The sequence below is a fragment of the Lonchura striata genome, chromosome 4 (genome assembly GCF_050655825.1).
Source record: "Lonchura striata isolate lonStrDom1 chromosome 4, ASM5065582v1, whole genome shotgun sequence".
Classification (NCBI taxonomy): Eukaryota; Metazoa; Chordata; class Aves; order Passeriformes; family Estrildidae; genus Lonchura; species Lonchura striata.
In genome coordinates this window covers 22994929-23009603 of record NC_140706.1, presented here as the reverse complement: position 1 = coordinate 23009603, position 14675 = coordinate 22994929, and the positions used below count along the sequence as shown (strand labels likewise).

Sequence of the window (14675 nt, the reverse complement as noted above, 5' to 3'; positions counted from 1 at the left end):
CTTCAGATTTCCTTCATCTATTTCATAGTTTGGAAAGCTTCACTGCACAGCTGTGGTCTGGCAGCATTGCCATTGCAGCAATCATTTGTGGTCATTTTCCCTAGATTGTGGCTGATTGATCCCAAAAGTCTGTGTTGGTGTGTTGATACTTCAGGAGCTCAAACGATCCTCCATAGATCCTCTGACAATTTGACTGGAGTTTCTTGTTTCCACTGAGCCATATTTTTTTCTGTGAGTTCTGGTGATTGCGGTTGAGTGTTTGTTAAGTTTAGACCTGCACATTGACAGAAAATCTGACAGTAAAAATTTGGTTCAGTGGTGATTACATGAGTAAATATCAGTAAAATTAACCTAAATACACAATATAGCCTTTGTGCCAGCCAATTCACAGGCTTGCTGCCTAGTGTCCCAAAGTGCTTTTCAATTCTCCAGAGCTTTGTGAGATGCCAGCCCAGATGAATTCTAGGAATGCTTGCAGGCAAGTTTTTTAAGGACTTGGCTTCTTTTTCCAAAATTAGATTTTCTTTTCCAAAAATCCCAGTGTTGCTGCCAAAAGGCCTCTCTTACCTTGATACTACAAGGTTATTTAATAATATTTTCTTTTCTACTCCCTAGGTGTTATTTTCAGGCCATTTTGCATACCTCTTCCAAATGGCTCTTTGGTATCAAAATTTGCAGCAGAGTTTCCTGCAGATTCCTTTTTAGAATAGTATTATCTACTTACTATGAACTGCATACAAGAAAAGAAAAAAGGAGTTACATTAGGAGGATTTATCCCATTTCTAGGTAATTTTTCAGATCTGATGAAACTGCATGAATTGCAGATGAACAATTTCCACTCCACAGAGTACCTGGATGTCAGCAATACAATGCCTACTGACATGACTTATGCAGCAATGATGAAAATAACATCAGCAGAAAAAGAACTTGAGAATGGGAAAAGTAATGTTCTTGGGTGTTTGTAAACAAGTTAATTAATTATTTGGCAGGTTAGATCACCAGCATGACTCCTACTCTGCCATTGCCTACTGAGGTAGAAAAGTTGAAAGCTAGCACTGTGATGCGTAATGTGACACGTGCCTGTTGCTTTACAGAATGCCCAACCCACACTACTTATGTAGAGAATGTATAGTAACTTTTGCTCAGCTTCCACCCTCCTCAATTGTAAAGGGTTTTGGTAGAAGGAATATTACCATCCTCTGCTCTTCAATCAGAGTTGTCTTCATAGCTTTAGCTTGGCAGTGGGCAGCACAATCCTTTTAGTGTGCCAAAATCAGTAGATTGGCTATTCTATCCCTTTTACTACCTGTTTTTGGATGCATCTCATGGCTTTGTTCCTAAAGTAGTCTCCATCACTGTTTTCATCATAGTTTGATTACCAGAATGGAGACTTCATAGAGTAAGTCTGAAAATAGCCTCCATATCAGGATCTTGTTTTACTGCTGTATTGTGCACTAAATTTGTGAGTGTAAAGGGGAGCAGATGGCTGAAGTCTGGGAGTAGGAAGCTGAGATAGAATCAGTGCCTGCTATGCCTTGTTCATTTGCCCGTGGAAACCAGGAGGGCCAAATTCTGAGGGATGCTCTGGCAGAATGTTTTATGTCAAATACCCAGCAGTTTCTGCCTACCTGTATGTTCTTGCTGATTTGAAAGCAATAAGCTTATACATTGTTTCTCTTGCTCCTGGTCTCTACTTTCTGTGGTTCCTGTTGCCTGCCCCTCTTCCTTGACAGTTCATCCTCTGAAGTTTTCATACATGAGGATAACCCTTTCACAAATCCATCCTTCATTAGGCCCATCAGCTTCCCGTATTTCCAAATATGTGAATGGAAACATATATGTTGAACAAAGAAAAATAATCAGAAAAATAATTGTTATTTTGCTGTCAAAAGGCAGTGCAAATAATGCAGGATACTGGGAAAAACCCTCAGATTTTTACTGAAACCAGGTAAGTGAAACTATTTTCAGATATGCTGAGCTTTGCAGCATACAACATGGGTTGAAAACATGAGAGTAGGGAGGTGTAGGATTTATCTCACCCAGTGGGGCTGGCTGGCCAGTCAGGTAGTGCTGCTTGCACACCTCTTCAAGGCACAATTTCAAGACATTACCAGATATAATGCAAGTACCTGGATGGGGCAATGTGAGAAATGAGCCAGAAAGATGTAATGCACTGAAGTCTGAGGAGGCTGCATTTGATTCAAAGTGAGGAAGACATCCCAGCTCTAGCTGTGCCACCATTGCGTACTGCTTTCTTGCAGATCACTCAGTTGTCATCACTCTCAACTCCTGCCTCTCCTATACAGACTCTTTGCAGGCTCATAGTATTTCTGACAAGGCATGCTGCTGGTCCAGCTCACTTAGTCTTGTCCTTCCAGTTCTAGGATTGTTCAAATTCAGTTCTCCAAGAATGAATGACTGAGATTCTCTTATCAGTTTCAATGGTTTCTCCAAATATGCCTGCTATCATTTTAGAAACTGCTGTTTGACATTGTCCAAGAGTTGTTTGTCAAGAAAATAGAAGTGTTTGGCATTTCTGCCTCAGCTTGGCAGAAGGAGCCCTCCTCTCTGCTGTTATGCAATTGGCATCTCTCTCCTCTCTTGTTTGAATCAGGACTAATGGTAAACTGAGTCTGGTTTGGGGATTTCAGGATCTCAGATCCATTTTCTAGAACAACAGCTAGCCCTGTGTATGAGGTGTGGGAGACAGATAGGCAAGACTGGTTAATGGTATTGAGAAGCTGCCTTGGCTTGTTTCAAGAGTAGCTTGTTCCTGGTGAAGGGTTAGGAGAATGGCTGAGGCAGAGCTGGAAGGAAGGGTGCAGCTAACAGTTGATCATTCTTCCTATGACTACCCTCTGACACCATTGTCTAGGTTAGCTTAGTGTTTGACCAGGACAGCCAATGGTTCCTGTTGCAGTCCAAACTCCTTAAGGAAGCATTGATGGGACATAGTTTCATACTTCCAAATTAAAGATAAACTTTAGCATCCCTAGTGCCTTACCAGAGTCTTAGTTCCCTGGATTGAGATAAACAAGATGATACAAGGTCTGCATAGTTTAGCTTTTTTTTTGTGATGGCCTGGCTTTGTGTCAGTGCCTTGCCTCCCTTTTCAGTATTGCCACTCCTTAATTAGGTGCTAAAACAAGAGAAATGACTAAAACATAGGAAAGAAGAGGCAATCTCCACAGCAAGTCGGAACTGTGTGGCATTGCTACACGAAGTCAGCCTACCTCCTGACTCTCAGAAGTGAAATGGATATGACCAGGGCCAGCCCTAACATATTAAGGCTGTTAGGGCCAGCCCTAACTGAGAAGTTAGGCTATCTGCATCTTTCAGAGAGAGGGCTCTGTGCACCAGCGATGGTTGGACATATAAGGCTGCCAACTGGCAGTGCATCCAAGACTTGGCAAAGTAAAATAGGCTAGACACTCAAAGCTAGGAAAAAACTTTCAGAAAAAAGCTGTAGCCATGAAAGGAGGCTTGAAAACCCCATGACAACCACAAAAAGTAATGAGAACAGCCATATGTGGGTCATATGAGACTATGTGGCACTGGTCAGAGGTACCAGCTTGAGAGCACTTGCAATTTCTATCCAACCCTCCTTTCTCACTCTAGTTGCAGTACTGTCCTTGTTTCCTGGCTTGGAGGAGTTAAGACAGACTTGGAAATATTGGAGGACAAGATTTTCTTCCCTGTATAATCCCCACTGCATTATTGCATGGTATCAGTGTCTCCCAAGGCAGGATGTGGTCCATCTTTCTGTGTTGGGAGTATGACACTCCCTTTCCTTGGCTGTCTGAGAAGCCACAATCTGATTTTCCTTTCTAACTTCATTCACAGCATCTAAATACCTATTTGGATGGATGCTTTAATTGCTTAAAAGCCCGTGAGTCACGAGCTCCTGAACAGGCTTTAAATTTCAAGAAGAGAAACTACCCTGTAAATTCCCTCGTACTTCGGTGGGGATGGCTGGGGCCAAGCGGCCGAAGTGATCATGTTTGTGGCGGGGGCGCGGAGCCCTGGCCGCGGGGGCTGTGGCGGACCCCCAGACGCACCTGGCCCTACAGCAGTCCTGTCCTTGCGTCCTCTCCGCGCTGACCTACCAGAGCTTTTATTTTATGGCCGCCGCGTTGCTCGGCACTGCGGCCGCCCGGCACGCCGCGGTCCCGCGGCCCCCGAGCCCGGCCCTGCCGCAGCGGGGCTCGGTCTCCCGCGCCGGGCGGAGGGCTGGGAGCGGGAGGGCGGGACCGCGCGGCGCCGCCCCGGCCCCGCCGCCGCCGGGAGCCGGCAGATCCGGGTCTCGTGGCGCGGGCTGACGTGTGAGCCGGCCCGAGCCGCGGGGCCGAGCCGCGGGGCCGCCCCTGCCCCCGCCCCGCAGCGCTCCGCGACGGCGGCCGGAGAACGGTGAGCGGGGCCGCCGTGGCGGGGCCGGGGAGGGCGCGGCCGGCGGTGGCCGAGGGTTTGCGCGGACATCCCCGCCCGACCCCCGACCCTCCGTCCGCCGGGCGCGGCGCGGGCCGGGGAGTGCCGGCGGAGTCCCGGTGGGGGCTGCGGGGTAACTTCAAGCCAGTTGAAGTGCAGAAACGTCCCCGCCGCCCGGTGACAGGGAAAGTAAACACCGGGGGAGCCGGAGCCTCCCCACTCGGCGTCAGGCAGCTCTCCTTCTTTTCCAAACCAGAAAAACGTCGGCTTTTCTTATCAGCTGGTCTGATTGTGGTTTTTCTGGGTTTTGGGGATTTTAATGCGAAGTGGCACTCTTCTGTCGATTCTCTTTTTTGTTTTCTTTGAAGGATCTCAGTCTGATACTTTGAGCCAAAGAGGTTTAGGTTTCTCTCTTTAAAGAAGCTGGCAGTGGAGTGCAGACACCAGGATATGTGCTCCCAGGCTGCTCCCTGCTTTACGAACAGGGTGCAGCTGAAGTGGAAGAGATGAAGCAATGTCATATGAAAGATAATCTCAGGAAAAGGATGGTATCACACTGCTGTTAGTTTATTAAATATAGGGTTCCTGCCAGGAGCTCTTCCTGTATGCTCGAATATGTGATTCCTAGGGAATCCGTGAAGAAGGGGTATACTGGCCTTGGAGATCGCAAGATATGGTTATTTCTCTGCTGCTGCCTCTGTGCTGGGCTCCCCAGCTGTCCTGCCCTGCAGCTCGACTGCTGCCTTCCATGGCAGTTCTGAGGCCTTGGCTAACCAGCGTGAATGTGGTGCAAGACCTACATCAAAAACTTTGGTTTCCTGACAAACACCTGTTTGCCTAGTCAAGTGTCTTCAGTTTTGCTTTTTAGATTGTAGACTGTGTTTTAATACTGTCTGAACATCCAGATCTATGCAGATAGATAATCTTGAAAACCAACTCCAGTTTTTAGAGGCAAGGACATCTAACATTTGGGCCTTAATAGCATTTTACTTAATGTTGTTAGGTGTGCCTACTGGGGAAAGTGTGTATCTTTAGTGAGTGTTAATGGGTTATGTATTAGAAGCCTTTAAATGCTTAGCTATTAGTGTGCTATCCACCTTTACTCATTTATTTTACATTCCAAAAGCAGACATAAGTTCAAAAAATCAGAAGTGTGGGAGATCAGTTTTACTTTTTTATTTCTTCCTATATCCTTGATAATTTCTTCCAATTCCTGTGACTCAATGAGATGAAAGAAATCAGTCTTTGATTTTTAAAAGTGACCCTGTTGCTGACAGTGAGGCTTGAAATGGTAGAAGCAGTTTGCAAAATGAAATTCATTGTAATGTTAGTATCATTAGTTGGTTCACTTCTAACCACTGTTCTTTCCCCTGCCACATCTTCGGTTCTTTTTGCCCTTTGTAAAAGACAAGATTTAAAATGCTTGCCTAACTCTTGAATTGTACAGAATTCTGTATTTTAAGTCATTTAAGATGGTTTTGTATAAGGAGCTAGGGAGCAGCAAAGTTTTACAGGTTGTGTTATTGGTAATTCCACGCTGTGTTTTTGCACTTGCTTCTCAGACTGGCAGGGACGTCCCTGGTCCACTCCAGACCATAAGCCCCCATCTGCTGTAGAACTGAGATGATGGTAGGAGCAGTTTTGTAGCTCTGGGTGGATCTTTTTTTAGCCTAGTTGGATATTATTTTGCTGACTATAGTAATAAATATAATAGACAAGATTCAATTAAATTTTTTATATTGTGCACATTGAGATGGTTTTGCAACACCTTACATAAACCACAATCAAGTCCATTAAGTTCCAAACTGCATGGCCCAGTTACATGAGCAATATTCTGCAGTCCATGTTCTTTTATTCTAAGGCAAAAATGAGAATAATACAATTGTTATTAAAGAAGTATTTTACATTTAAAGCAATTCATTATGTTCCAATAATTTTTAAACTATTCTACCTGCTTTCAAAAAGTTGGTATTTAGTTTTGGAGAAAGTTCGTTTCTAACTGACTTCTGGTTTTGTTATTAACTTCTCATTTCCTACTTTCATATATTTAAACTTCAGAATAAGTTGTGTGTGAATGTTATTTGCATAACAGATGTGTAATAAACCTGCATTTGTACATTTAGAATTTTCCCTCCTAGATATTATGGGTACTTGACATACATTCTTAAAGACCAAGTTTTGTCTCTGCTGAAGTTTGTCATACCAGAATTTGACCTAACAACATCATGAAACTTCACAGGGCCAGTACAATAAAAGTAGCAAGATCTTATCTTCTTATAAATGCTATGAATGGCAAATGTCACAGTGCCCTGACAATACCAAGTATCAAATTCTTACTCTATATTTTGGACCTTTATCAGATTCCTCATCACGACAAATACGAAAATGTTTTGGCAGGGGCATTTATGCATATAAAGCTTGTTGTCATCTGGCCATTTTCTGCTTGGGGCACAGCTCAGAGAGCCTGTGAGCCTACTTTGTGTACATTCTGTTACACACTCTGCATATTTGCATTTACATACCTGATATTACACTTGATGTTAAACATGCTTTCTGTCTTTCTGGGTTCGAGATTCAATTTACGAATGTGTACAGATCCATTTAGTTGTTAATGAGGCACCTGATTATGCAAAATGCAAATACTTCTTGGAAAATCCAAGTACTCCCAAACCCTCTGTATGTACAGTGGAAGCTAAGAAAACTTTCTAAGGCTCTGTCACAGAGCTGAATCTTGCAGTCCTTGTTCAGGTAAAAAGAAAAAGTAATTATTTTCCCAGAAGAGCTCCTTCAGTTTGTGTGCTTTGACTCATCAACAGCTAGCATCCCTAGTTCCCAATGAGCCTAATTTCAAGTAAGACTCCTTAGCTCCTCATTATGAAGGAATACAATCAGGGACAGGAGAAGGATCAGTGTGTGTTACCTGTGTTAGTCTTACTTCTGCTGACAGAACAGTGGTTCTGCTGGCAGTAAGAGAAGAAATACGGTCCTATCCTCTTCCCTATTCCCACCACCTATTCCACACTACTAGCTGAGGCTGGGGCACGAGAAATGTCCCTTAGTTATGATTGATAGGGCTTTTCATGAAAGATTTGAAGATGCTTAGGGGAGCAGCCCTTGGCATGATTGAGTGATTGTGCATTTGCATTGTTCTTAATTGAACAAATAAGCTTCAGAAGCTTTTGTTTAAGTGTCTAACTGGTATTTTTATAGAGAATTGAACAAATTAGTCCCATTTGGGTGGGAACAGATAGAATTACACTTGATAAAAGTTTTCCTCATTAAGATTAGTTCTGATTCTTCTATAGCTTTGCATGCATTAAAAAGCATGGCTTTCTGTTGCTAAATATAGCTTCATATCCTCTGCAACATTCATTCTTACTTTATAGAGCTTCTAAACAAGTGTCAGATCCAAACCATTGAGTGCTCCTCAGAAAGAAAATATTTTTATCAGAAAAAAACCCAGAAAAGCTGGACAAAAATGTAACAGCAATCATTTACATTATATAAGCAGCTGCAATGCTCATTTATTTTATTTCTTGAATCTTTGTCAAACATAGACCTCAAGTATTAGAGCTTTGGTCTTTTTTTGTTCATATGTTCATATGCGTATGTTCATATATTTACCATTAGTTAATCATAAAATCTTTAGTTTTAGCAGGGAAATATTTTTAGACAACTTGGTAAAATCATTTATTTTTTTCACACATTAAAAAGTTATTTTGGGAAAAACCAGCTTTCTGAATGAAATTACATGAAGGTGTGAAGAGAAGTTGGGGTTAGCTCTTCAAGCAGCTGAACTAAATCAAGTGTGAAAGAAAGCTTCCTGGTGTGAGCAACCTTAGTTTAATGAGAATTCCAGTACAAGTGATTACAGTGTTGTTAGGGGTTCCTCACTCTGGTATCTAGATAAGACTGATCAGATGTGACCTGTAATTAAGAACCCCTATTTGAAAATACTAGGTAAACATTTTATCAGAGAGCTCCGTGAAATGCAGAAATATTCTTATTACATTATTACATTTCTTATATGAAAGAGACATTTTTGAGCCATGGAGATTGTCAGATGGTTTGACTTCAAATTAATATGTAGAACAAAAGTGTCTAAAGATGAAAGATACGTTTTTTTCTGTATGAAAACAGTGGAACAAAAGGTAAGATGTGTGTTGCAAACTAATCCTGATCTTGTGAAACAGAACCATAGATTTTTGTTGTTCAAATTAATATAATGGATTTAAAAATCTGTTGCTAGTAGGTGCAGGGGAGAGTTGTGTAATTTGCATAACACTTTCCTTTTGATAATCTAAACTAGTCTGTGAGTCTGCTGAATTAGATGGATGATATTCTCTGGTAAAAACTGGGTCATCTATCAGCTAAATATATGCAAATAACCAAGTCCAGAAATCCTGTTAATTGCTATGGATTCCCTCTGGTATAAGTACTGATTTAAAAAATTCTAATTGATAAGCTTCAAATTGTTTACTGCAGGTACGTAAAACAAACCCCAAAAAACAAAAAAAAAAACCCAACTGATTCAACTTCTATTGAAGTTGAAGACAGGCACCAGCTAGCTTCAGATAAAATTTGATCTGGCCTAAAGGGGTTAGGAGTAGGGCTGCCAGGGAATAGAGCTTCTTTCATCTGAAAATTGAAAATCCTGCTATCTTTCTCAGCATGCTGCTACCCTGTTAAATCTGTTTGCTCTGTGGCAAGTTATTAGAAACATATGTCATCCCTGGAGAAAAAAATAATGAAAGTATTCCTAAGAATTTCAGTATAATTTTGTGCTTGTATGTGATCAGAGTAACATTAAGGAATGGTGTATTCTTATAGTTTTAAGGATTTAGTAAGGTATTTTTTAATGCAAACAATTGCACTCTTAATATGCTAGTATAAAAAAGCTTCATAGCTCATGGTTTAGGGCTACATTTGCTGGAAAGTTTCATTTTTATTTATTTTGAAATTGTATGTTTTTTGTAAAGGGGCGAATGAGAGACTTTTTTCATGTTTAATTTTGCAAAGAGACAAAATATCTAAAAATTTCTCAATGATTAACACTTAAGAATAATTTGAAATAATGAATTACTGCAGGCCACCTGAGCTGCAGTAACTGCCTGGCTGATCAGTTAGCTCAGGGCCACTCTCTGGCATGTCTCAGCATAACCTTTTTCTTTTACAGTCTGAACATAGTTGTGTTTCAATGGCCAAAACCACCACAGTAGGTTATATAGTTTCTTATGGGAGCATACTTTTTTAATACTTTTAAAAGTAAATTATTGGTTTGGTACTATGGAAGCCCAAAACATCTCTCAGGTGGGGTAATAAACAGCAAAGTCTGGTTCTCTGTCCTGCTTCTATGGGGGGACTAGTATGAGATCCTCACCTCTGCAGTTTTCCATCTGCAAGGCTATTTTTTTCTTGCTTCTGTGCAAAAGCAGGTCTACCCCCTAGAAGGTCTGCTCGTCTCTCCTGTGCACCTTGCTCAGAGCTTGGCCTGCCAAAGCAACACAAGCCTTTGGCCCTGGTTGGCGTGGCACAGCATGGGTGTCCTCGCAGGGCTGGTGCAGAACTGCTTCCAGCAGGGTTTTCAGGATTAGTGGGTGTTGCTTCCCGCAGCAGTGCATCACTGATACAGCTGCAGGAGTGCTGAATTTGGGATACTGGCAGTTGTTTGGGAATGGGAAGAGGAATGTCAGCAAGCAGTGAGGCAGTCTGTAATGCTGGAGAAACTAACCAAAAGCAGGAGAGTGAGCTAATATGCCCAGGTTTTCTACTTAATATTGGGGTGGAAGGACCATGAAAGTCAGTGAGAGTTCTTGACTTAATGAAGACCAGTGGAGAGGGCCCCCAGTTTACTCTGTAAACTGGTTGAAATATAATGTGTTAGAAATTTTACAGAGGATAGCTCACCTTTTTGCATTAACGTATGTGAAATAAAATTATTAATAGCCATTAGTTACTCAGTGCAATAGGAATAATTTTGTTGTCCTAAACCACTGTCAGTCTCCTACACTAGAAGAAGCTGAAGCATTTACTTAGCAGAAAGAGGGCATTATTCTTGGACAATGCTCTGTGTCACTGGCATCTTCTCTTAATTTGTTTTCATATTCTGAGAGCTTTCTTTCAGAAAAATGTCATCATTTTAACAAAAGGATGACCAAAGCTGACAGCTGGAGTTTTGTAATGACATTCTGTATCAAATATCAGTAAATGAATTCTAAAACAGCTGGACTGCTTTTTTGGTCCGTGACTGTATGTGCATAATTAGCTCCTTTTCAAGTGTTGCCCAGAGGAAATGTTGAGCCACCTGCATGGGAATAAGTAAATAGCTTTTTTTTTAATCTTGGTAGATCTTATTTAGTTCCCTTAAGGAGTTTGGTTTTGGTCACTGACATCAGCCTTATTGCCTTTAAAGCCTGAAGTCTTTGTCCTGACATACTGGGGTCTGACCATGAAAGAGAAGGGGGTAAACAGTACAGTGAGGAGTTTGTGTGGGTTCTTGTCCTCTGAGAGTTGTACTTGACACTGACAAGACTTAACTTTGCTGAAAGAAGCATCTGTATAATCTTCTCTATTTCTCAAATATGCCATTCTGTGTTGAACTGATGCACCTCAACATACCTGTAACCTTGGTTAGCCCAGCCCAAAAATAGTAAGTTTCCTGCCAGGCTCTTATTGGATCCTGCCACTCTGAAGGAGTGTGAATTTTTTCACATGCTTCAGTTTGAGAAGGGTCATGATGCTTGGCTGTGAAAGGGCTTTGACCATAATTGTAAGTAGTTGAAGTTTTTATGCTCTGATTCCTGCTTCACTGCTCTAGGTGCTAGCACTGTTGTCGGCAGATGGGCTCAGAAGAATATTCTGCTCCAGACAGAGCAACTCCAAATGTCCCCTTCAGGGTGGAAATGTTAGCAACCCTGCAATGCTCAGAATATGGTGGTGGTCAGACAGTAGTAGAGTTGTGGTGTGAAGACAAGGGATATATCAGTGCTCTAGTAGTCCTGTAAGACCACCAGAAAAATACCTCAGAGAGACTTTTACCACTTACTTTGCAGCTTCAAGTCTATCCCTGCTCAAAAGCTCCTTCCCCGATTTCAGATGTCACTGTAGTATCCTTCAGTGGCAGCCTTAGCATTTCTTTGTTTCTTTGGCTTTGTCCTAGTTTTAAGGAGTTGTTTTGTATTATGTTTGCATCCTGAAAAAACACCAGATGAATGACACTGGAAAATGAATCAATTGCTTACTTATGATGTGATTTGTGGGACAGTAGCGAAGTTACCCAGCTAGTATGCCTTGAGCAAGATGTGGCTGGGTGAGCATTTCTCTTGTGGCGCTCGTACTGGGGTCTCTAGCTCCTACTTGACCAGTGTCAGTCAATTTGGTTGAATCCAGCAAGAACTCCACCAGTTGCCTCCATCTTTGTGTATGGGTAATCACTGACTTTTCCGTGAGGAAGGGAACTGAATTAGCTCAGTATGCATTGAAGAGTTAGTTCATCTTAGATCTTGTTAATTATCCTGAGAAAATTTGTAGCGCAAAAAAATACTTGTCAGCTCATTAGGCTACAGCTGGAAGTCCAGGGAGACATGCTGATGCTTTCAAGTACAAACCCAGCTGTTCTCCCCCCACCCCCTGGAATTAGAAGGAGAGTGGAGACTGTTGCTTTATACCATGGAAGTGTTGCTATGCCTAGGAGCCCATTTTGGAATCAGCCATTGAAATCATTGCAGCTCTTTTCCCTAGAAAACCTAAATGGGACAATTAGTTGAAGAAAGCTGTAATTGGAGCCATGCTTTACTGTGGCAGCACTCCTCCTGGCAGGACGCACATTCATATCCTGCTGGTTTGCTTTTGCTGCCCAGTTAGCCAGTTTGTTTTTATTGGTTTGTTTGGGTGTTTGTTTTTTTGGTTTTTTGGGGGTTTTTTTTGTTTTGTTTTGTTTTTTTTTTTTTGTGTCCTGAAAATTCAGTTTTATGCCAAGGAGGAGGCATGGTAGAAAAAGATCATCAATAGTTCTCTAGAGATCTGTAGTCATGCAGAACTACTAGATCCTGATGCACTATATCTGATGAGACTCATAGTATTTGTTCCAGTAAAAATAGGGTGCAGCTGTAAGCGTGAAAGAGATTATGAGAAAGAGCTTCTTTTGGGTTATTAATAAAAGGGATTAAAAATCAACATTATAAAAAAGCCAAATATAATGTTGCCATGTTTCAGACTTTAATTCTATGAGGGAATATTTACTTGAACTATCTAAATTACAGTACTAGAGGAGAAGAGATCCTTGGAATGTTTTAATTAGTATCAATTTGTATACAAGATTCTTCTTTGCGGAAGTTATTTTTAGCCTTGTTTGAACAGAGGAAGTTGCTTTGTAAAGGAAGTTTTCCTAGAAAACTTCAAGCTTATTTTTTGTTCATTTTATAACCCTAACAGTTAAAACTTTTTTATAAAAAAATGAAGACCACCTCCATTGGTTATATACGCCAGGCTTTTGGCTTCTGGATTGATTTTGATTTAGTGTGGTGTCTTTGTCTCTAGTGTAGGTTCTGCTGCCTTAGAATCATGCCCCTGTTAACTTCAAACAGAATAGCATTTATTTATTTTAAAGTACTTCTTATTTTTCTCTTTAATTTTCTCCCTATTCTCATAGTTCCTTTTGTGAAGTTTCTTCCTTATTCAACTACTAATGCTTTTGTTCCTTACACTGTCCTATAGTTTTGTTTAGTTTGCCTTCCTTTGCTTTTTTAATGGCTCCGCAAACATTTTTTCCTTGTTCTTCCATTATACGGCTCTGATGATAGAAAATGTGTTGCATTCTGGTAGTAGCAATTGAACTAGAAATTTTACAAAGCTATGTGCTGGTAAAATCAGCCAGTCCTATGTACACATACATCTGTTTGGCTTTTTAAAGGGAAAACCCCAAAATCCATTATTTTCCCCCCTCTATGCTGCAATCCAGATGCAGGAATCAGTGGATAAATTCCCTGATCTGTCTTACTCAGGAATTTTAGCTGTACAACTGAAATAATGGGAAATTGAATAATAGGCTAGTGATTTGGAGGTAGGTATTTAATCAGAAGAGTAACAAAACACTCGGGATTCTGTGGGAGGGTGGGATGTACATGAAGTACAAATACTACAAAAGATGGAAATCAACAGGAAAATGCATTATATAACAAATACAGAAAATTCTAAGTTTGCTTGGGATTCAGTGTTTTGGAATATTTCGGCTTCACTTGGTTTGTTGGTCACTAGTAAACAGTGCATATACCTTTATCTGTTATTTTACTGTACAACGAACAGATGTTGAATTGGACTCTGTATGACTAGGCAGGGTTCAGTGGGTCTACTCCCTAGAAGAGGCAGCATTAGACATGGATTTTGGAGTAACCAACAGTACCCAGAGGCATTTTGAAATGCCAGTAACGAGTCAGGTGAGGACCCAGTTACCCCTTGGGTGCTCACAGTACCTAGGGGGACAGAATGGCCAAGGAGAAGAGATTCCTATCAAAGCAGTGATCAGGAATTTTAGGAGAAGCTTATCACACCAGTCTCTTCTGCTTGAAGCAAATTTTCACTCCATGAGTTAATGGGTACTATGGTCACACAGTCCAAGTGCGTGGTAGTTTCTCTGGGACAGGACTTGATGTGCAGGATTGCAAGGGTGTTATGTTATGCTATGTAAGGCCAATGTACAGGATGTTTTACATTCTATAAGAAAATATTTGGAGGTCATTTGGAGATGGGAAAGGTTATACAAAAGAACCAAACTTGGAGCATGCTGTGAATAGAAGAATTACAAAAAGAGTTGGGTATTGTGAGAAGACAAGGATACTAGCATGGCTTAGATGCAGGTGAAAAGGCAAGGGAACACATAGTTTTTAAGGAAACCTACTTTTATCTACTTTAGTAGATAATGGATGACTGCAAGAGAGAGGGTTTCCGCCTCTGACAGATAAAAATGAGCATTTTATCTTTGGGGCAGTGAATCATTCATGCTCTGTGTATGGCTTTTGCTATTTTAGCCTTTTATAATTTTTGAGAATGCCTGCAGGAGGCAGAGCAAATAATTTGCTTTTTTCATCTTATTTTATTTTAAGTTGATACATATTTTCATTTGTTCTGCCACACTACTCCCAATACTCTTAGAGGTATTTGACAATTGTGTTCCAAGTTATTGCAGTTGGCTGAAAAACAGTAGCAAGGATCTAAATGGGATTTTGTTTCTCTTTAAAGTAATGTGGCAAGAT

At 41.1% G+C, this 14675-nt stretch overlaps 1 protein-coding gene across 1 annotated transcript in view; it reads left to right on the top strand.

Moving 5' to 3' along the window:
* The first annotated feature begins 4273 nt into the window (after window positions 1–4273).
* SMIM14 (small integral membrane protein 14) overlaps window positions 4274–14675 on the top strand; it is a 38555-nt gene continuing 28153 nt past the window's right edge. The window contains exon 1 of the mRNA XM_021533192.4: window positions 4274–4407. The gene's annotated coding sequence lies outside the window, so the exon portion shown is untranslated. The remainder of the gene's footprint in view (window positions 4408–14675) is intronic.